The sequence below is a fragment of the Mesoplodon bidens genome, assembly GCF_964165515.1.
Source record: "Mesoplodon bidens genome assembly, chromosome: 2".
NCBI lineage: Eukaryota > Metazoa > Chordata > Mammalia > Artiodactyla > Ziphiidae > Mesoplodon > Mesoplodon bidens.
Genome location: NC_138177.1, coordinates 463,926 through 486,747, shown reverse-complemented (window position 1 = coordinate 486,747; position 22,822 = coordinate 463,926).

The following is a 22,822-nucleotide window of genomic DNA, read 5'->3' as shown; positions in this document are numbered from 1 at the left end:
GGTCAGCCTACGTGATGACGAACATGTCAGTGCCAGCGTACGGGCCAGGAGTATTCTTCGACGTAGGGTAAGGTGTAGGGCTGGTGGTGGTTTTCCGTTCTGGGCTAGGGTTAGTGTTAGGGTACGGCAAGGCTTAGGGCACATGTGAGGGTACAGAAACTTTGGAGTGGCAGGCTACGTGCTGACGCACGGGTCAGTGCCAGCGTACGGGCCAAGAATAGGGTACGGCGTAGGGTAAGGTGTAGGCCTGGTGGTGGGTTTCCGCTCCGGGCTAGGGTTAGGGTTAGGGAACGTCAAGGCTTAGGGAACAGTTGAGGGTACGGAAACGTGGGAAGGTCAGGCTACGTGCTGACGCACGGGTCAGTGCCAGCATACGGGCCAGGAGTAGGCTACGGCGTAGGGTAAGGTTTAGGTTGGTGGTGGGTTTCCGTTCCGGGCTAGGGTTAGGGTTAGGGAACAGTAAGGCTTAGGGAACAGGTGAGGGTACGGAAACGTGGGAGGGTCAGGCTACGTTCTGACGCACAGTTCAGTGCCAGCGTATGGGCTAGGAGTAGGCTACGGCGTAGGGTAAGGTATAGGGCTGTTGGTGGGTTTCTGTTCCCGGGTACGGTTATGCTTAGGGAACGGCAAGGCTTAGGGCACAGGTGAGGGTACAGAAACGTGGGAGGGTCAGCCTACGTGATGACGAACAAGTTAGTGCCAGCGTACGGGCCAGGAGTAGGCTTCAACGTAGGGTAAGGTGTAGGGCTGGTGGTGGGTTTCCGTTCTGGGCTAGGGTTAGGGTTAGGGAACGGCAAGGCTTAGGGCACATGTGAGGGTACGGAAACTTTGGAGTGGCAGGCTACATGCTGACGCACGGGTCAGTGCCAGCGTACGGGCCAGGAGTAGGGTACGGCGTAGGGTAAGGTGTAGGGCTGGTGGTGGGTTTCCGTTCTGGGCTAGGGTTAGGGTTAGGGAACGGCAAGGTTTAGGGCACAGTTGAGGGTACGGAAACATGGGAGGTTCAGGATACATGCTGACGCACGGGTCAGTGCCAGCGTACGGGCCAGGAGTAGGATACGGCGTTGGGTAACGTTTAGGGCTGGTGGTGAGTTTCCGATCCGGGCTAGGGTTAGGGTTAGGGAATGGCAAGGCTTAGGGCACAGGTGAGGGTACGGAAACGTGGGAGAGGGAAGCTACGTGCTGATTCACGGGTCAGTTCCAGTGTACGGGCCAGTTGTACGCAACGGCGTAGGGCAAGGTGTAGGGCTCGTGGTGGGTTTCTTTTCAAGGCTAGGATTAGGGTTAGGGAACGGCAAGGCTTAGGGCACAGGTGAGGGTACGGAAACGTGGGAGGGTCAGGCTACGTGACAACGCACGTGTCTGTGCCAGCGTACGGGCCAGGATTAGGCTACGGCTTAGTCTAAGGTGTACGGCTGGTTGTGGGTTTCCTTTCCGGGCTAGGGTTAGGGTTAGGGAACGGCAAGGCTTAGGGCACAGGTGAGGGTACGGAAACGTGGGCGGGTCAGGCTACATGCTGACGCACGGGTCAGTGCCAGTGTACGGGCCAGGAGTAGGGTACGGCGTAGGGTAAGGTGTAGGGCTGGTGGTGGTTTTCCGTTCCGGGCTAGGGTTAGGGTTAGGGAACGGCAAGGCTTAGGGCACAGGTGAGAGTACGGAAACGTGGGAGAGGCAGGCTACGTGCTGCCGCACGGGTCAGTGCCAGCGTATGGGCCAGGAGCAGGGTACGGTGTAGGGTACGGTGTAGGGCTAGTGGTGGGTTTCTGTTCCGGGCTAGGGTTAGGGTTAGGGAACGGCAAGGCTTAGGGCACAGGTGAGGTTATGGAAACGTGGGAGGGTCAGGGTACGTGCTGACGCACGTGTCAGTGCCAGCATACGGGCCAGGAGTAGGCTACGACGTAGGGGAATGTGTAGGGCTGGTGGTGGGTTTCCGTTCCGGGCTAGGTTTAGGGTTAGGGAACGGCAAGGCTTAGGGAACAGGTGAGGGTACGGAAACGTGGGAGGTCAGCCTACGTACTGACGCACGGGTCACTACCAGCGTACGGGCCAGGATTAGGGTACGGAGTAGGGTAAGGTGTAGGGATGGTGGTGGGTTTCCGTTCCGGGCTAGGGTTAGGGTTAGTGAACGGCAAGTCTTAGGGCATAGGTGAGGGTACGGAAACGTGGGAGGGTCAGGCTACATGCTGACGCACGGGTCAGTGCCAGTGTACGGGCCAGGAGTAGGGTACGGCGTAGGGTAAGGTGTAGGGCTGGTGGTGGTTTTCCGTTCCGGGCTAGGGTTAGGGTTAGGGAACGGCAAGGCTTAGGGCACAGGTGAGAGTACGGAAACGTGGGAGAGGCAGGCTACGTGCTGCCGCACGGGTCAGTGCCAGCGTATGGGCCAGGAGCAGGGTACGGTGTAGGGTAAGGTGTAGGGCTAGTGGTGGGTTTCTGTTCCGGGCTAGGGTTAGGGTTAGGGAACGGCAAGGCTTAGGGCACAGGTGAGGTTATGGAAACGTGGGAGGGTCAGGGTACGTGCTGACGCACGTTTCAGTGCCATCATACGGGCCAGGAGTAGGCTACGGCGTAGGGTAAGGTGTAGGGCTGGTGGTGGGTTTCCGTTCCGGGCTAGGTTTAGGGTTAGGGAACGGCAAGGCTTAGGGAACAGGTGAGGGTACGGAAACGTGGGAGGGTCAGCCTACGTACTGACGCACGGGTCACTAGCAGCGTACGGGCCAGGATTAGGGTACGGAGTAGGGTAAGGTGTAGGGCTGGTGGTGGGTTTCCGTTCCGGGCTAGGGTTAGGGTTAGTGAACGGCAAGTCTTAGGGCATAGGTGAGGATACGGAAACGTGGGAGGTTCAGGCTACATGCTGACGCACGGGTCAGTGCCAGCGTACGGGCCAGAAGTAGGGTACGGCGTCGGGTAACGTTTAGGGCTGGTGGTGTGTTTCCGTTCCAGGCTAGGGTTAGTGATAGAGAACGACAAGCCTTAGGGCACAGGTGAGGGTACAGAAACGTGGGAGGGTCAGGCTATTTGCTGACGCATTGGTCAGTGCCAGCATACAGGCCAGGAGTAGGCAACGGCGTGGGGTAAGGAGTAGGGCTGGTAGTGGGTTTCCTTTTCGGGCTAGGGTTAGGTTTAGGGAATGGCAAGGCTTAGGGCACAGGTGAGGGTAGTGAAACGTGGGAGAGGCAGGCTACGTGGTGATGCACGGGTCAGTGCCAGCATACAGGCCAGGAGTAGGCAACGGCTTAGGTTAAGGGGTAGGGCTGGTGGTGGGTTTCCGTTCTGGGCTATGGTTAGGGTTAGGGTATGGCAAGGCTTAGGGCACAGGTGAGGGTAGGGAAAAATGGGACGGTCAGCCTACGTGATGACGAACATGTCAGTGCCAGCGTACGGGCCAGGAGTATTCTTCGACGTAGGGTAAGGTGTAGGGCTGGTGGTGGGTTTCCGTTCTGGGCTAGGGTTAGGGTTAGGGAACGGCAAGGCTTAGGGCACATGTGAGGGTACGGAAACTTTGGAGTGGCAGGCTACATGCTGACGCACGGGTCAGTGCCAGCGTACGGGCCAGGAGTAGGGTACGGCGTAGGGTAAGGTGTAGGGCTGGTGGTGGGTTTCCGTTCTGGGCTAGGGTTAGGGTTAGGGAACGGCAAGGCTTAGGGCACAGTTGAGGGTACGGAAACATGGGAGGTTCAGGATACATGCTGACGCACGGGTCAGTGCCAGCGTACGGGCCAGGAGTAGGGTACGGCGTTGGGTAACGTTTAGGGCTGGTGGTGAGTTTCCGATCCGGGCTAGGGTTAGGGTTAGGGAATGGCAAGGCTTAGGGCACAGGTGAGGGTACGGAAACGTGGGAGAGGGAAGCTACGTGCTGATGCACGGGTCAGTTCCAGTGTACGGGCCAGTTGTACGCAACGGCGTAGGGCAAGGTGTAGGGCTGGTGGTGGGTTTCTTTTCAAGGCTAGGATTAGGGTTAGGGAACGGCAAGGCTTAGGGCACAGGTGAGGGTACGGAAACGTGGGAGGGTCAGGCTACGTGACAACGCACGGGTCTGTGCCAGCGTACGGGCCAGGATTAGGCTATGGCTTAGTCTAAGGTGTACGGCTGGTGTTGGGTTTCCTTTCCGGGCTAGGGTTAGGGTTAGGGAACGGCAAGACTTAGGGAACAGTTGAGGGTACGGAAACGTGGGAGGGTCAGGGTATGTGGTGACGCAGGGGTCAGTGCCAGCGTACAGCCAGGTGTAGGCAATGGCGTAGGGTAAGGTGTAGGGCTGGTGGTGGGTTTCCTTTCCGGGCTAGGGTTAGGGTCAGGGAACGGCAAGGCTTAGCGAACAGGTGAGTGTACGGAAACATGGAAGGGTCAGGCTACGTGCTGACGCACGGCTCAGTGCCATCGTACGGGCCAGGAGTAGGGTACGGCACAGGGTAAGGTGTAGGGCTGGTGGTGGGTGTCCGTTCCGGGCTAGGGTTAGGGTTAGGGTACGGCAAGGCTTAGCGCACAGGTGAGGGTACGGAAACGTGGGAGGGTCAGGCTATGTGCTGACGCACGGGTCAGTGCCAGCGTACGGGCCAGGAGTATGGTAAGGCGTAGTGTAAGGTGTACGGCTGGTGCTGGGTTTCCGTTCCGGGCTAGGGTCAGGGTTAGGGAACGGCATGGCTTAGGGCACAAGTGAGGGTACAGAAACGTGGGAGGGTCAGGCTAAATGCTGACGCACGAGTCAGTGCCAGCGTACGGGCCAGGAGTAGGGTACGGCTTAGGGTAAGGTGTAGGGCTGGTGGTGGGTTTCCGTTCCGGGCTAGGGTTAGGGTTAGGGAACGGCAAGGCTTAGGGCACAGGTGAGAGTACGGGAACGTGGGAGGGTCAGGCTACATGCTGAGGCATGGGTCAGTGCCATCGTCTGGGCCAGGAGTAAGGTACGGCGTAGGGTAAGGTGTAGGGCTGGTGGTGGGTTTCCCTTCCTGGCTAGTGTTAGGGTTAGGGAACGGCAAGGCTTAGGGAACAGGTGAGGGTACGGAAACGTGGGAGGGTCAGGCTACATGCTGAGGCATGGGTCAGTGAGAGCGTCCGGGCCAGGAGTAAGGTACGGCGTAGGGTAAGGTGTAGGGCTGGTGGTGGGTTTCCCTTCCTGGTTAGTGTTAGGGTTAGGGAACGGCAAGGCTTAGGGCACATGTGAGGGTACGGAAACGTGGGAGAGGCAGGCTACGTACTGACGCACGGGTCAGTGCCGCGTACTGGCCAGGAGTAGGGTATGGCGTAGGGTAAGGTGTAGGGCTGGTGGTGGGTTTCCGTTCCGGGCTAGGATTAGGGTTAGGGAACGGAAGACTTTGGGCACAGGTGACGTTACGGAAACGTGGGAGGGTCATGCTACGTGCTGACGCATGGGTCCGTGCCAGCGTACGGGCCAGGTGCAGGCTACGGCGTAGGGTAAGGCGTATGCCCGGTGGTTGGTTTCCGTTCCTGGCTAGGGTTAGGGTTAGGGAACGGCAAGGCTTAGGGAACAGGTGAGGGTACGGAAACGTGGGAGGGTCAGCCTACGTACTGACGCACGGGTCACTGCCAGCGTACGGGCCCGGATTAGGGTACGGAGTAGGGTAAGGTGTAGGGCTGGTGGTGTGTTTCCGTTCCGGGCTAGGGTTAGTGTTAGAGAACGACAAGCCTTAGGGCACAGGTGAGGGTACGGAAACGTGGGAGGGTCAGGCTATTTGCTGACGCATTGGTCAGTGCCAGCATACAGGCCAGGAGTAGGCAACGGCGTGGGGTAAGGAGTAGGGCTGGTAGTGGGTTTCCTTTTCGGGCTAGGGTTAGGGTTAGGGAATGGCAAGGCTTAGGGCACAGGTGAGGGTAGTGAAACGTGGGAGAGGCAGGCTACGTGGTGACGCACGGGTCAGTGCCAGCATACAGGCCAGGAGTAGGCAACGGCTTAGGTTAAGGGGTAGGGCTGGTGGTGGGTTTCCGTTCTGGGCTATGGTTAGGGTTAGGGTATGGCAAGGCTTAGGGCACAGGTGAGGGTAGGGAAAAATGGGACGGTCAGCCTACGTGATGACGAACATGTCAGTGCCAGCGTACGGGCCAGGATTAATCTTCGACGTAGGGTAAGGTGTAGGGCTGGTGGTGGGTTTCCGTTCTGGGCTAGGGTTAGGGTTAGGGAACGGCAAGGCTTAGGGCACATGTGAGGGTACGGAAACTTTGGAGTGGCAGGCTACATGCTGACGCATGGGTCAGTGCCAGCGTACGGGCCAGGAGTAGGGTACGGCGTAGGGTAAGGTGTAGGGCTGGTGGTGGGTTTCCGTTCTGGGCTAGGGTTAGGGTTAGGGAATGGCAAGGCTTAGGGCACAGTTGAGGGTACGGAAACATGGGAGGTTCAGGATACATGCTGACGCACGGGTCAGTGCCGGCGTACGGGCCAGGAGTAGGGTACGGCGTTGGGTAACGTTTAGGGCTGGTGGTGAGTTTCCGATCCGGGCTAGGGTTAGGGTTAGGGAATGGCAAGGCTTAGGGCACAGGTGAGGGTACGGAAACGTGGGAGAGGGAAGCTACGTGCTGATGCATGGGTCAGTTCCAGTGTACGGGCCAGTTGTACGCAACGGCGTAGGGCGAGGTGTAGGGCTGGTGGTGGGTTTCTTTTCAAGGCTAGGATTAGGGTTAGGGAACGGCAAGGCTTAGGGCACAGGTGAGGGTACGGAAACGTGGGAGGGTCAGGCTACGTGACAACGCACGGGTCTGTGCCAGCGTACGGGCCAGGATTAGGCTACGGCTTAGTCTAAGGTGTACGGCTGGTTGTGGGTTTCCTTTCAGGGCTAGGGTTAGGGTTAGGGAACGGCAAGGCTTACGGCACAGGTGAGGGTACGGAAACGTGGGCGGGTCAGGCTACATGCTGACGCACGGGTCAGTGCCAGCGTACGGGCCAGGAGTAGGGTACGGCGTAGGGTAAGGTGTAGGGCTGGTGGTGGTTTTCCGTTCCGGGCTAGGGTTAGGGTTAGGGAACGGCAAGTCTTAGGGCACAGGTGAGAGTACGGAAACGTGGGAGAGGCTGGCTACGTGCTGCCGCACGGGTCAGTGCCAGCGTATGGGCCAGGAGCAGGGTACGGTGTAGGGTAAGGTGGAGGGCTGGTGGTGGGTTTCCGTTCCGGTCTAGGGTTAGGTTTAGGTAACGGCAAGGCTTAGGGCATAGTTGAGGGTACGGAAACGTGGGAGGGTCAGGCTACAGGCTGACGCACGGGTCAGTGCCAGCGTACCGGCCAGGAGAAGGGTACAGCGTAGGTTAAGGTGTAGGGATGCTGGTGAGTTTCCGTTCCGGGCTAGGGTTAGGGTTAGGGAATGGCAAGGCTTAGGGCACCGGTGAGGGTACGGAAACGTTGGAGAGACAGGCTACGTGCTGCCGCACGGGTCAGTGCCAGCGTATGGGCCAGGAGCAGGGTACGGTGTAGGGTAAGGTGTAGGGCTAGTGGTGGGTTCCTGTTCCGGGCTAGGGTTAGGGTTAGGGAACGGCAAGGCTTAGGGCACAGGTGAGGTTATGGAAAGGTGGGAGGGTCAGGGTACGTGGTGACGCACGTGTCAGTGCCAGCATACGGGCCAGGAGTAGGCTACGGCGTAGGGGAAAGTGTAGGGCTGGTGGTGGGTTTCCGTTCCGGGCTAGGGTTAGGGTTACGGAACGGCAAGGCTTAGGGCACAGGTGATGGAACGGCAACGTGCGATAGGCAGGCTACGTTCTGACGCACGGGTCAGTGCCAGCGTACGGGCCAGGAGTAGGCTACGGCGTAGGATAAGGTATAGGGTCGGTTGTGGGTTTCCGCTCCGGGGTAGGGTTAGGGTTAGGAAACGGAAAGGCTTAGGGCACAGGTGAGGGTACGGAAACGTGGGATGGTCACGCTACGTGACAACGCACGGGTCAGTGCCAGCGTACGATCCAGGATTAGGCTACGGCTTAGGGTAAGGTGTAGGGCTGGTTGTGGCTTTCTGTTCCGGGCTAGGGTTAGGGTTAGGGAACGGCAAGGCTTAGGGCACAGGTGATGGTACGGAAACGTGGGAGGGTCAGGATACATGCTTACGCACGGGCCAGTGCCAGCGTAAGGGCCAGGAGTAGGCTACGGCGTCGGGTAAGGTGTAGGGCTGGTGGTGGGTTTCCGTTCCGGGCTAGGGTTAGGGTTAGGGTACGGCAAGGCTTAGCGCACAGGTGAGGGTACGGAAACGTGGGAGGGTCAGGCTATGTGCTGATGCACGGGTCAGTGCCAGCGTACGGGCCAGGAATAGGTTACGGCGTAGGGTAAGGTGTAGGGCTGTTGGTGGGTTTCCGTTCCGGACTAGGGTTAGGGTTAGGGAACGGCAAGGCTTAGGGAACAGTTGAGGGTACGGAAACGTGGGAGGGTCAGGGTATGTGGTGACGCATGGGTCAGTGCCAGCGTACAGGCCAGGTGTAGGCAATGGCGTAGGGTAAGGTGTAGGGCTGGTGGTGGGTTTCCTTTCCGGGCTAGGGTTAGGGTCAGGGAACGGCAAGGCTTAGCGAACAGGTGAGTGTACGGAAACATGGAAGGGTCAGGCTACGTGCTGACGCACGGCTCAGTGCCATCGTACGGGCCAGGAGTATGGTAAGGCGTAGTGTAAGGTGTACGGCTGGTGCTGTGTTTCCGTTCCGGGCTAGGGTCAGGGTTAGGGAACGGCATGGCTTAGGGCACAAGTGAGGGTACAGAAACGTGGGAGAGGGAAGCTACGTGCTGATGCACGGGTCAGTTCCAGTGTACGGGCCAGTTGTACGCAACGGCGTAGGGCGAGGTGTAGGGCTGGTGGTGGGTTTCCGTTCTGGGCTAGGGTTAGGGTTAGGGAATGGCAAGGCTTAGGGCACAGTTGAGGGTACGGAAACATGGGAGGTTCAGGATACATGCTGACGCACGGGTCAGTGCCGGCGTACGGGCCAGGAGTAGGGTACGGCGTTGGGTAACGTTTAGGGCTGGTGGTGAGTTTCCGATCCGGGCTAGGGTTAGGGTTAGGGAATGGCAAGGCTTAGGGCACAGGTGAGGGTACGGAAACGTGGGAGAGGGAAGCTACGTGCTGATGCATGGGTCAGTTCCAGTGTACGGGCCAGTTGTACGCAACGGCGTAGGGCGAGGTGTAGGGCTGGTGGTGGGTTTCTTTTCAAGGCTAGGATTAGGGTTAGGGAACGGCAAGGCTTAGGGCACAGGTGAGGGTACGGAAACGTGGGAGGGTCAGGCTACGTGACAACGCACGGGTCTGTGCCAGCGTACGGGCCAGGATTAGGCTACGGCTTAGTCTAAGGTGTACGGCTGGTTGTGGGTTTCCTTTCAGGGCTAGGGTTAGGGTTAGGGAACGGCAAGGCTTACGGCACAGGTGAGGGTACGGAAACGTGGGCGGGTCAGGCTACATGCTGACGCACGGGTCAGTGCCAGCGTACGGGCCAGGAGTAGGGTACGGCGTAGGGTAAGGTGTAGGGCTGGTGGTGGTTTTCCGTTCCGGGCTAGGGTTAGGGTTAGGGAACGGCAAGTCTTAGGGCACAGGTGAGAGTACGGAAACGTGGGAGAGGCTGGCTACGTGCTGCCGCACGGGTCAGTGCCAGCGTATGGGCCAGGAGCAGGGTACGGTGTAGGGTAAGGTGGAGGGCTGGTGGTGGGTTTCCGTTCCGGTCTAGGGTTAGGTTTAGGTAACGGCAAGGCTTAGGGCATAGTTGAGGGTACGGAAACGTGGGAGGGTCAGGCTACAGGCTGACGCACGGGTCAGTGCCAGCGTACCGGCCAGGAGAAGGGTACAGCGTAGGTTAAGGTGTAGGGATGCTGGTGAGTTTCCGTTCCGGGCTAGGGTTAGGGTTAGGGAATGGCAAGGCTTAGGGCACCGGTGAGGGTACGGAAACGTTGGAGAGACAGGCTACGTGCTGCCGCACGGGTCAGTGCCAGCGTATGGGCCAGGAGCAGGGTACGGTGTAGGGTAAGGTGTAGGGCTAGTGGTGGGTTCCTGTTCCGGGCTAGGGTTAGGGTTAGGGAACGGCAAGGCTTAGGGCACAGGTGAGGTTATGGAAAGGTGGGAGGGTCAGGGTACGTGGTGACGCACGTGTCAGTGCCAGCATACGGGCCAGGAGTAGGCTACGGCGTAGGGGAAAGTGTAGGGCTGGTGGTGGGTTTCCGTTCCGGGCTAGGGTTAGGGTTACGGAACGGCAAGGCTTAGGGCACAGGTGATGGAACGGCAACGTGCGATAGGCAGGCTACGTTCTGACGCACGGGTCAGTGCCAGCGTACGGGCCAGGAGTAGGCTACGGCGTAGGATAAGGTATAGGGTCGGTTGTGGGTTTCCGCTCCGGGGTAGGGTTAGGGTTAGGAAACGGAAAGGCTTAGGGCACAGGTGAGGGTACGGAAACGTGGGATGGTCACGCTACGTGACAACGCACGGGTCAGTGCCAGCGTACGATCCAGGATTAGGCTACGGCTTAGGGTAAGGTGTAGGGCTGGTTGTGGCTTTCTGTTCCGGGCTAGGGTTAGGGTTAGGGAACGGCAAGGCTTAGGGCACAGGTGATGGTACGGAAACGTGGGAGGGTCAGGATACATGCTTACGCACGGGCCAGTGCCAGCGTAAGGGCCAGGAGTAGGCTACGGCGTCGGGTAAGGTGTAGGGCTGGTGGTGGGTTTCCGTTCCGGGCTAGGGTTAGGGTTAGGGTACGGCAAGGCTTAGCGCACAGGTGAGGGTACGGAAACGTGGGAGGGTCAGGCTATGTGCTGATGCACGGGTCAGTGCCAGCGTACGGGCCAGGAATAGGTTACGGCGTAGGGTAAGGTGTAGGGCTGTTGGTGGGTTTCCGTTCCGGACTAGGGTTAGGGTTAGGGAACGGCAAGGCTTAGGGAACAGTTGAGGGTACGGAAACGTGGGAGGGTCAGGGTATGTGGTGACGCATGGGTCAGTGCCAGCGTACAGGCCAGGTGTAGGCAATGGCGTAGGGTAAGGTGTAGGGCTGGTGGTGGGTTTCCTTTCCGGGCTAGGGTTAGGGTCAGGGAACGGCAAGGCTTAGCGAACAGGTGAGTGTACGGAAACATGGAAGGGTCAGGCTACGTGCTGACGCACGGCTCAGTGCCATCGTACGGGCCAGGAGTATGGTAAGGCGTAGTGTAAGGTGTACGGCTGGTGCTGTGTTTCCGTTCCGGGCTAGGGTCAGGGTTAGGGAACGGCATGGCTTAGGGCACAAGTGAGGGTACAGAAACGTGGGAGAGGGAAGCTACGTGCTGATGCACGGGTCAGTTCCAGTGTACGGGCCAGTTGTACGCAACGGCGTAGGGCGAGGTGTAGGGCTGGTGGTGGGTTTCTTTTCAAGGCTAGGATTAGGGTTAGGGAACGGCAAGGCTTAGGGCACAGGTGAGGGTACGGAAACGTGGGAGGGTCAGGCTACGTGACAACGCACGGGTCTGTGCCAGCGTACGGGCCAGGTTTAGGCTACGGCTTAGTCTAAGGTGTACGGCTGGTTTTGGGTTTCCTTTCAGGGCTAGGGTTAGGGTTAGGGAATGGCAAGGCTTACGACACAGGTGAGGGTACGGAAACGTGGGCGGGTCAGGCTACATGCTGACGCACGGGTCAGTGCCAGCGTACGGCCAGGAGTAGGGTACGGCGTTGGGTAAGGTGTAGGGCTGGTGCTGGGTTTCTATTCCGGGCTAGCGTTAGGGTTAGGGAACGGAAAGGAATAGGGCACAGGTGAGGGTACGGAAACCTGGGAAGGTCAGGCTACGTGCCAACGCACGGATCCGTGCCAGCGTACGGGCCAGGAGTAGGGTACGGCGTAGTGTAAGGTGTAGGGCTGGTGGTCGTTTTCCATTCGGGGCTAGGGTTAGGGTTATGGAATGGCAAGGCTTAGGACACAGGTGAGGATATGGAAACGTCGTAGGGTCAGGCTATGTGCTGACGCACGGTTTAGTGCCAGCGTACAGGCCAGGAGTAGGCAACGGCGTAGGGTAAGGTTTAGGGCTTGTGGTGGGTTTCCTTTCTGGGCTAGGGTTAGGGTTAGGGAACGGCAAGGCTTAGGGCACATGTGAGGGTACGGAAACTTTGGAGTGGCAGGCTACGTGCTGACGCACGGGTCAGTGCCAGCGTACGGGCCAGGAATAGGGTACGGCGTAGGGTAAGGAGTAGGGCTGGTGGTGGGTTTCCGTTCCAGGCTAGGATTAGCGTTAGGGTACGGCAAGTTTTAGGGCACAGGTGAGGGTACGGAAACGTGTGAGAGGCAGGCTACGTGCTGACGCATGGTTCCGTGCCAGCGTATGGGTCAGGATTTGGCTACGGCATAGGGTAAGGTGTAGGGGTGGTGTTGGGTTTCTGTTCCGGGCTAGGGTTAGGTTTAGGGAATGACAAGGCTTAGGGCACAGGTGAGGGTATGGAAACGTGGGAGGGGCAGGCTATGTGCTGACGCACGTGTCAGTGCCAGCGTACGGGCCAGGAGTAGGGTACGGCGTAGGGTAATGTGTAGGGCTGGTGGTGGTTTTCCGTTCTGGGCTATGGTTAGGGTTAGGGAACGGCAAGTCTTAGGGCACAGGTGAGGGTACGGAAACGTGGGAGAGGCAGGCTACGTGATGCCGCACGGGTCAGTGCCAGCGTATGGGCCAGGAGCAGGGTACGGCGTAGGGTAAGGTGTAGGGCTGGTGCTGGGTTTCTATTCCGGGCTAGCGTTAGGGTTAGGGAACGGAAAGGAATAGGGCACAGGTGAGGGTACGGAAACCTGGGAAGGTTAGGCTACGTGCCAACGCACGGATCCGTGCCAGCATACGGGCCAGGAGTAGGGTACGGCGTAGTGTAAGGTGTAGGGCTGGTGGTCGTTTTCCATTCGGGGCTAGGGTTAGGGTTATGGAATGGCAAGGACACAGGTGAGGATATGGAAACGTCGTAGGTTCAGGCTATGTGCTGACGCACGGTTTAGTGCCAGCGTACAGGCCAGGAGTAGGCAACGGCGTAGGGTAAGGTTTAGGGCTTGTGGTGGGTTTCCTTTCTGGGCTAGGGTTAGAGTTAGGGAACGGCAAGGCTTAGGGAACAGGTGAGGATACGGAAACGTGGGAGGGTCAGGCTACTTGCTGAGGCATGGGTCAGTGCCAGCGTCCGGGCCAGGAGTAAGGTACAGCGTAGGGTAAGGTGTAGGGCTGGTGGTGGGTTTCTGTTCGGGGCTAGTGTTAGGGTTAGGGAACGGCAAGGCTTAGGGTACAGGTGAGGGTACGGAAACGTGGGAGAGGCAGGCTACGTGCTGACGTATGGTTCCGTGCCAGCGTACGGTTCAGGAGTAGGCATAGGGTAAGGTGTAGGGGTGGTGGTGGGTTTCCGTTCCGGGCTAGGGTTAGGGTTAGGGAATGACATGGCTTAGGGCACAGTTGTGGGTACGGAAACGTGGGAGGGGCAGGCTACGTGCTGACGCACGGGTCAGTGCCAGCGTACGGGCCAAGTGTAGGGTACGGTGTAGGGTAAGGTGTAGGGCTGGTGGTGGTTTTCCGTTTCAGGCTAGGGTTAGGGTTAGGGAACGGCAAGGCTTAGGGCAGAGGTGAGGCTACGGAAACGTGGGAGAGGCGGGCTACGTGTTTACACACGGGTTACTGCCAGTGTACGGGCCAGGAGTAGGGTACGGCGTAGGGTAAGGTGTAGGGTTGGTGGTGGGTTTCCATTCCGGGCTAGGGTTAGGGTTAGCGAACGGCAAGGCTTAGGGCACAGGTGAGGTTACGGAAACGTGGGAGAAGCAGGCTACGTGCTGACGCACGGGTCAGTGCCAGCGTACATGCCAGGAGTAGGGTACTACGAAAGGTAAGGTTTAGGGCTGGTGGTGGGTTTCCGTTCCGGGCTAGGGTTAGGTTTAGGTAATGGTAAGGCTTAGGGCATAGTTGAGGGTACGGAAACGTGGGAGAGGCAGGCTACGTGCTGACGCACGGCTTAGTGCCAGCGTACGGGCGAGGAGTAGGCTACGGCATAGGGTAAGGTGTAGGGCTGGTGGTGGGTTCCCGTTCCGGGCTAGAGTTAGGGTTAGGGAACGGCAAGGCTTAGGGCACAGGCGAGGGTACGGAAACGTGGTAGAGGCAGGCTACGTGCTGACACACGGGTCAGTGGTAGTGTACGTGCCAGCAGTACGGTATGGCGTAGGGTATGGTGTAGGGCTGGTGGTGGGTTTCCATTCCGGGCTAGGGTTAGGGGTAGGGAACGACAAGGCTTAGGGTACAGGTGAGGGTACGGAAACGTGGGAGGGTCAGGCTACGTGCTGACGCACGGGTCAGTGCCAGCAGACGGACCAGGTGTAGGCTACAGCGTAGGGGAAGGTGTAGGGCTAGTGGTGGGTTTCCGTTCCGGGCTAGGGATAGGGTTAGGGAACGGCAAGGCTTAGGGCACAGGTGAGGTTATGGAAACGTGGGAGGGTCAGGCTACATGCTGACGCACGTGTCAGTGCCAGCATACGGGCCAGGAGTAGGCTACGGCGTAGGGGAAGGTGTAGGGCTGGTGGTGGGTTTCCGTTCTGGGCTAGGGTTAGGGTTAGGGAACGGCAAGGCTTAGGGCACAGGTGATGGAACGGAAAAGTGCGATAGGCAGGCTACGTGCTGACGCACGGGTCAGTGCCAGCGTACGGGCCAGGAGTAGGCTACGGCATAGGGTAAGGTGTAGGGCTGGTGGTGGGTTTCCGTCCCGGGCTGGGGTTAGGGTTAGGGAACGGCAAGGCTTATGGCACAGGTGAGCGTTCGGAAACGTGGGAGAGGCAGGCTACGTGCTGATACATGGGTCAGTGCCTGTCCTACGGGCCAGGAGTAGGGTACAGCGTAGGGTATGGTGCAGAGCTGTTGGTGTGTTTCCGTTCCGGGCTAGGGCTAGGGGTAGGGAACGGCAAGGCTTAGGATACATTTGAGGGTATGGATACGTGGGAGTGTCATGCTATGTGCTGACGCATGGGTCCCTGCCAGCGTACGGGCCAGGTGTAGGCTACGGCCTAGGGTAAGGTATAGGGTCGGTTGTGGGTTTCCGTTCCGGGGTAGGGTTAGGGTTAGGAAACGGAAAGGCTTAGGGCACAGGTGAGGGTACGGAATTGTGGGATGGCACGCTACGTGAAAACGCACGGGTCAGTGCCAGCATACGGGCCAGGATTAGGCTACGGCTTAGGGTAAGGTGTAGGGCTGGTCGTGGGTTTCTGTTCCGGGCTATGGTTAGGGTTAGGGAACGGCAAGGCTTAGGGCACAGGTGAGGGTACGGAAACTTGGGAGGGTCAGGCTACATGCTGACGCACGGGTCAGTGCCAGCGTACGGGCCAAGAATAGGTTACGGCGTAGGGTAAGGTGTAGGGCTGTTGGTGGGTTTCCGTTCCGGACTAGGGTTAGGGTTAGGGATCGGCAAGGCTTAGGGAACAGTTGAGGGTACGGAAACGTGGGAGGGTCAGGGTATGTGGTGACGCAGGGGTCAGTGCCAGCGTACAGGCCAGGTGTAGGCAATGGCGTAGGGTAAGGTGTAGGGCTGGTGGTGGGTTTCCTTTCCGGGCTAGGGTTAGGGTTAGGGAACGGCAAGGCTTAGCGAACAGGTGAGTGTACGGAAACATGGAAGGGTCAGGCTACGTGCTGACGCACGGCTCAGTGCCATCGTACGGGCCAGGAGTAGGGTACGGCACAGGGTAAGGTGTAGGGCTGGTGGCGGTTTTCCGTTCTGGGCTAGGGTTAGGGTTAGGGTAAGGCAAGGCTTTGCGCACAGGTGAGGGTACGGAAACGTGGGAGGGTCAGGCTATGTGCTGACGCACGGGTCAGTGCCAGCGTACGGGCCAGGAGTAGGTTACGGCGTAGGGTAAGGTGTAGGGCTGGTGGTGGGTTTCCCTTCCTGGGTAGTGTTAGGGTTAGGGAAAGGCAAGGCTTAGGGAACAGGTGAGGGTACGGAAACGTGGGAGGGTCAGGCTACATGCTGAGGCATGGGTCAGTGCCTGCGTCCGGGCCAGGTGTAAGGTACGGCATAGGGTTAGGTGTAGGGCTGGTGGTGGGTTTCCCTTCCTGGCTAGTGTTAGGGTTAGGGAACGGCAAGGCTTAGGGTACAGGTGAGGGTACGGAAACGGCGGAGAGGCAGGTTACGTGCTGACGCACGGATTAATGCCAGCGTACGGGCCAGGATTAGGGTACGGCGTCGGGTAAGGTGTAGGGCTGGTGGTGCGTTTCCGTTCCGGGCTAGGGTTAGGGTTAGGGAACGGAAGACTTAGGGCACTGGTGACGTTACGGAAACGTGGGAGGGTCATGCTACGTGCTGACGCATGGTTCCGTGCCAGCGTACAGGCCAGGTGCAGGCTACGGCGTAGGGTAAGGCGTATGCCCGGTGGTGGGTTTCCGTTCCGGGCTAGGGTTAGTGTTAGGGAACGGCAAGGTTTAGGGCACAGGTGAGGGTACGGAAACGTGGGAGGGTCAGGCTACATGCTTAAGCACAGGTCAGTGCCAGCGTACGGGCCAGGAGTACGGTACGGCGTAGGGTAAGGTGTAGGGCTGGTGGTGGTTTTCCGTTTCGGGCTAGGGTTAGGGTTAGGGAACGGCAATTCTTAGGGAACAGGTGAGGGTACGGAAACGTGGGAGGGTCAGGCTACGTGCTAACGCACAGGTCAGTGCCAGCGTACGGGCCAGGAGTCGGGTACGGCGTAGGGTAAGGTGTAGGGCTGTTGGTGGCTTTGCGTTCCGGGCTAGGGTTAGGGTTCGGCAACGGCAAGGCTTAGGGCACAGGTGAGGGTACGGAAACGTGGGAGGGTCAGGCTACGTGCTGACGCACGGGTCAGTGCCAGCGTATGGGCCAGGAGCAGGGTACGGCATAGGGTAAGGTGTAGGGCTGGTGCTGGGTTTCCGCTCCGGGCTAGGGTTAGGGTTAGGGAACGTCAAGGCTTAGGGAACATTTGAGGGTACGGAAACGTGGGAGGGTCAGGCTACGTGCTGACGCACGGGTCAGTGCCAGCATACGGGCCAGGAGTAGGCTACGGCGTAGGGTAAGGTGTAGGTTGGTGGTGGGTTTCCGTTCCGGGCTATGGTTAGGGTTAGGGAACAGTAAGGCTTAGGGAACAGGTGAGGGTACAGAAACGTGGGAGGGTCAGGCTACGTTCTGACGCACGGTTCAGTGCCAGCGTACGGGCTAGGAGTAGGCTACGGCGTAGGGTAAGGTATAGGGCTGTTGGTGGGTTTCTGTTCCCGGGTACGGTTATGCTTAGGGAACGGCAAGGCTTAGGGCACAGGTGAGGGTACAGAAACGTGGGAGGGTCAGCCTACGTGATGACGAACAAGTTAGTGCCAGCGTACGGGCCAGGAGTAGGCTTCAACGTAGGGTAAGGTGTAGGGCTGGTGGTGGGTTTCCGTTCTGGGCTAGGGTTAGGGTTAGGGAACGGCAAGGCTTGGGGCACATGTGAGGGTACGGAAACTTTGGAGTGGCAGGCTACATGCTGACGCAAGGGTCAGTGCCAGCGTACTGGCCAGGAGTAGGCTACGGTGTAGGGTAAGGTGTAGGGCTGGTGGTGGGTTTCCGTTCCGGGCTAGGGTTAGGGTTAGGGAACGGCAAAGCATAGGGCACAGGTGAGGGTACGGAAACGTGGGAGGGTCAGGCTACGTGCTGACGCACAAGTCAGTGCCAGCATACGGGCCAGGAGTCGGGTACGGCGTAGGGTAAGGTGTAGGGCTGTTGGTGGCTTTGCGTTCCGGGCTAGGGTTAGGGTTAGGCAATGGCATGGCTTAGGGCACAGGTGAGGGTACGGAAACGTGGGAGAGGCAGGCTACGTGCTGACGCACGGGTCAGTGCCAGCATACGGGCCTAGAGTAGGATACGGCGTAGGGTAAGGTGTAGGGCTGGTGGTGGGTTTCTGTTCCGGGCTAGGGTTAGGGTTAGGGAACGGCAAGGCTTAGGGCATAGGTGAGGGTACGGAAACGTGGGAGGATCAGACTACGTGCTGACGCACGGGTCAGTGCTAGTGTATGGGCCAGGAGTAGGGTACGGCGTAGTGTAAGGTGTAGGGCTGGTGGTGGTTTTCCGTTCCGGGCTAGGGTTAGGGTTAGGGAACGGCAAGGCTTAGGGCACAGGTGAGGGTATGGAAACGTGGGAGGGGCAGGCTACGTGGTGACGCACGGGTCAGTGCCAGCATACAGGCCAGGAGATGGCAACGGCTTAGGTTAAGGTATAGGGCTTGTGGTGGATTTCCGTTCCGGGCTAGGGTTAGGGTTAGGGAACGGCAAGGTTTAGGGCACATGTGAGGGTACGGAAACGTGGTAGAGGCAGGCTATGTGCTGACTCACGGGTCAGTGTCAGCGTACGGGCCTGGAGTAGGGTACGGCGTAGGGTAAGGTGTAGGGGTAATGGTGGTTTTCTGTTCCGGGCTAGGGTTAGTAGGGAAAAGCAAGGCTTAGGGCACAGGTGAGGGTACGGAAACGTGGGAGGGTCAGGCTACATGCTGACGCATGGGTCAGTGCCAGTGTACGGGTCAGTAGTAGGCCAGGGCATAGGGTAAGGTGTAGGGCTGGTGGTGGGTTTCCGTTCCGTGCTAGGGTTAGGGTTAGGGAATGGCAAGGCCTACGGAACAGGTGAGGGTACGGAAACGTGGGAGGGTCTGCCTACGTGCTGACGCACGGGTCACTGCCAGCGTACGGGCCAGGATTAGGGTACGGCGTAGGGTAAGGTGTAGGGCTGGTGGTGGGTTTCCGTTCCGGGCTAGGGTGAGGGTTAGGGAACGGCAAGTTGTAGGGCATAGGTGAGGGTACGGAAACGTGGGAGGGTCAGGCTACATGCTTACGCACGGGTCAGTGCCAGCGTAAGGGCCAGAAGTAGGGTACGGCGTCGGGTAACGTTTAGGGCTGGTGGTGTGTTTCCGATCCGGGCTTGGGTTAGTGTTAGAGAACGACAAGCCTTTGGGCACAGGTGAGGGTACGGAAACGTGGGAGGGTCAGGCTATTTGCTGACGCATGGGTCAGTGCCTGCATACAGGCCAGGAGTAGGCAACGGCATTGGGTAATGTGTAGGGCTGGTGGTGGGTTTCCTTTTCGGGCTAGGATTAGGGTTAGGGAACAGTAAGGCTTAGGGAACAGGTGAGTGTACTGAAACGTGGGAGGGTCAGGCTACGTTCTGACGCACGGGTCAGTGCCAGCGTACGGGTTAGGATTAGGCTACAGCGTAGGGTAAGGTGTAGGGCTGTTGGTGGGTTTCTGTTCCCGGGTACGGTTATGCTTAGGGAACGGCAAGGCTTAGGGCACAGGTGAGGGTACAGAAACGTGGGAGGGTCAGCCTACGTGATGACGAACAAGTCAGTGCCAGCGTACGGGCCAGGAGTAGGCTTCAACGTAGGGTAAGGTGTAGGGCTCGTGGTGGGTTTCCTTTCTGGGCTAGGGTTAGGGTTAGGGAACGGCAAGGCTTAGGGCACATGTGAGGGTACGGAAACTTTGGAGTGGCAGGCTACGTGCTGACGCACGGGTCAGTGCCAGCGTATGGGTCAGGATTAGGCTACGGCATAGGGTAAGGTGTAGGGGTGGTGTTGGGTTTCTGTTCCGGGCTAGGGTTAAGTTTAGGGAATGACAAGGCTTAGGGCACAGGTGAGGGTATGGAAACGTGGGAGGGGCAGGCTATGTGCTGACGCACGTGTCAGTGCCAGCGTACGGGCCAGGAGTAGGTTACGGCGTAGGGTAATGTGTAGGGCTGGTGGTGGTTTTCCGTTCCGGGCTAGGGTTAGGGTTAGGGAACGGCAAGTCTTAGGGCACAGGTGACGGTACGGAAACGTGGGAGAGGCAGGCTACGTGATGCCGCACGGGTCAGTGCCAGCGTACGGGCCAGGATCAGGGTACGGCGTAGGGTAAGGTGTAGGGCTGGTTCTGGGTTTCTGTTCCGGGCTAGGGTTAGGCTTAGGGAACGGCAAGGCTTAGGGCACAGGTGAGGGTACGGAAACGTGGGAGTGGCAGGCTACGTGGTGACGCACGGGTCAGTGCCAGCGTACGGCCAGGAGTAGGGTACGGCGTTGGGTAAGGTGTAGGGCTGGTGCTGGGTTTCTATTCCGGGCTAGCGTTAGGGTTAGGGAACGGAAAGGAATAGGGCACAGGTGAGGGTACGGAAACCTGGGAAGGTTAGGCTACGTGCCAACGCACGGATCCGTGCCAGCGTACGGGCCAGGAGTAAGGTACGGCGTAGGGTAAGGTGTAGGGCTGGTGGTGGGTTTCCCTTCCTGGTTAGTGTTAGGGTTAGGGAACGGCAAGGCTTTGGGCACATGTGAGGGTACGGAAACGTGGGAGAGGCAGGCTACGTACTGACGCACGGGTCAGTGCCGCGTACTGGCCAGGAGTAGGGTACGGCGTAGGGTAAGGTGTAGGGCTGGTGGTGGGTTTCCGTTCCGGGCTAGGCTTAGGGTTAGGGAACGGAAGACTTAGGGCACAGGTGACGTTACGGAAACGTGGGAGGGTCATGCTACGTGCTGACGCATGGGTCCGTGCCAGCGTACGGGCCAGGTGCAGGCTACGGCGTAGGGTAAGGCGTATGCCCGGTGGTGGGTTTCCGTTCCGGGCTAGGGTTAGTGTTAGGGAACGGCGAGGCTTAGGGCACAGGTGAGGGTACGGAAACGTGGGAGGGTCAGGCTACGTGCTTAAGCGCAGGTCAGTGCCAGCGTACGGGCCAGGAGTACGGTATGGCGTAGGGTAAGGTGTAGGGCTGGTGGTGGTTTTCCGTTTCGGGCTAGGGTTAGGGTTAGGGAACGGCAATGCTTAGGGAACAGGTGAGGGTATGGAAACGTGGGAGGGTGAGGCTACGTGCTGACGCAAGGGTGAGTGCCAGCGTACTGGCCAGGAGTAGGCTACGGTGTCGGGTAAGGTGTAGGGCTGGTGGTGGGTTTCCGCTCCGGGCTAGGGTTACGGTTAGGGAATGGCAAGGCATAGGGCACAGGTGAGGGTACGGAAACGTGGGAGGGTCAGGCTACGTGCTAACGCACAGGTCAGTGCCAGCGTACGGGCCAGGAGTCGGGTACCGCGTAGGGTAAGGTGTAGGGCTGTTGGTGGCTTTGCGTTCCGGGCTAGGGTTAGGGTTAGGCAACGGCAAGGCTTAGGGCACAGGTGAGGGTACGGAAACGTGGGAGAGGCAGGCTACGTGCTGACGCACGGGTCAGGGCCAGCATACGGGCCAGGAGTAGGATACGGCATAGGGTAAGGTGTAGAGCTGGTGGTGGGTTCCTGTTCTGGACTAGGGTTAGGGTTAGGGAACGACAAGCCTTAGGGCACAGGTGAGGGTACGGAAACGTGGAAGGGTCAGGCTATGTGCTGACGCACAGGTCAGTGCCAGCGTACAGGCCCGGAGTAGGCAACATCGTAGGGTAAGGTGTAGGGCTGGTGGTGGGTTTCCTTTCCGTGGTAGGGTTAGAGGTAGGGAACGGCAAGGGTTAGGGCACAGGTGATGGTACGGAAACGTTGGAGAGGCAGGCTATGTGCTGACGCACGGGTCAGTGTCAGCGTACGGGTCAGGTGTTGGCTACGGCGCAGGGTAAGGTGTAGGGCTGGTTGTGGGTTTCCGTTCCGGGCTAGGGTTAGGGTTACAGAACTGCAAGGCTTAGGGTACAGGTGAGGGTACGGAAACGTGGGAGGGTCAGGCTACGTACTGACGCACGGGTCAGTGCCAGCGTACAGGCCAGGAGTAGGCTACGGCGTAGGTTAAGGTGTAGGGCTGGTCGTGGGTTTCCGTTCCGGGCTAGGGTTAGGGTTAGGGAATGGCAAGGCTTAGGGCACAGGTGAGGGTACGGAAACGTGGGAGAGGCAGGCGACATGCTGACGCACGGGTCAGTGCCAGCGTACGGGCCAGAAGTAGGGTATGGCGTCGGGTAACGTTTAGGGCTGGTGGTGGGTTTCTGATCCTGGCTAGGGTTAGGGTTAGGGAATGGCAAGGCTTAGGGCACAAGTGAGGGTACGGAAACGTGGAAGGGTCAGGCTACGTGACAACGCACGGGTCTGTGCCAGCGTACTTGTCAGGATTAGGCTACGGCTTAGGGCAAGGTGTACGGCTGGTGGTGGGTTTCCTTTCCGGGCTAAGGTTAGGGTTAGGGAACCGAAATGCTTAGGGCACAGGTGAGGGTACAGAAACGTGGGAGAGGGAGGCTACGTGCTGACGCACGGGTCAGGTTCACGGTACGGGCCAGTTGTACGCAATGGTGTATGGCAAGGTGTAGGGCTGGTGGTGGGTTTCCTTTCCGGGCTAGGGTTAGGGTTAGGGAATGGCAAGGCTTAGGTCACAGGTGAGGGTACGGAAACGTGGGCGGGTCAGGCTACATGCTGACGCACGGGTCATTGCCAGCGTACGGGCCAGGAGTAGGGTATGGCGTAGGGTAAGGTGTAGGGCTGGTGGTGGTTTTCCGTTCCGGGCTAGGGTTAGGGTTAGGGAACGGCAAGTCTTAGGGCACAGGTGATGGTACGGAAACGTGGGAGAGGCAGGCTACGTGGTGCCGCACGGGTCAGTGCCAGCGTATGGGCCAGGAGAAGGGTACGGTGTAGGGTAAGGTGGAGGGCTGTTGGTGGGTTTCCGTTCCGGGCTAGGGTCATGTTTAGGTAACGGCAAGGCTTAGGGCACAGTTGATGGTACGGAAACGTGGGAGGGTCAGGCTACATGCTGACGCACGGGTCAGTGCCAGCGTACCGGCCAGGAGAAGGGTACAGCGTAGGTTAATGTGTAGGGATGGTGGTGAGTTTCCGTTCCGGGCTAGGGTTAGGGTTAGGGAACGGCAAGGCTTAGGGCACAGGTGAGGGTACGGAAACGTGGGAGAGGCAGGCTACGTGCTGACGCACGGGTCAGTGCCAGCATACGAGCCAGGATTAGGCAACGGCGTACGGTAAGGTGTAGGGCTGGTGGTAGGTTTCCGTTCCGGGCTAGGGTTAGGGTTAGGGAACGGCAAGGCTTA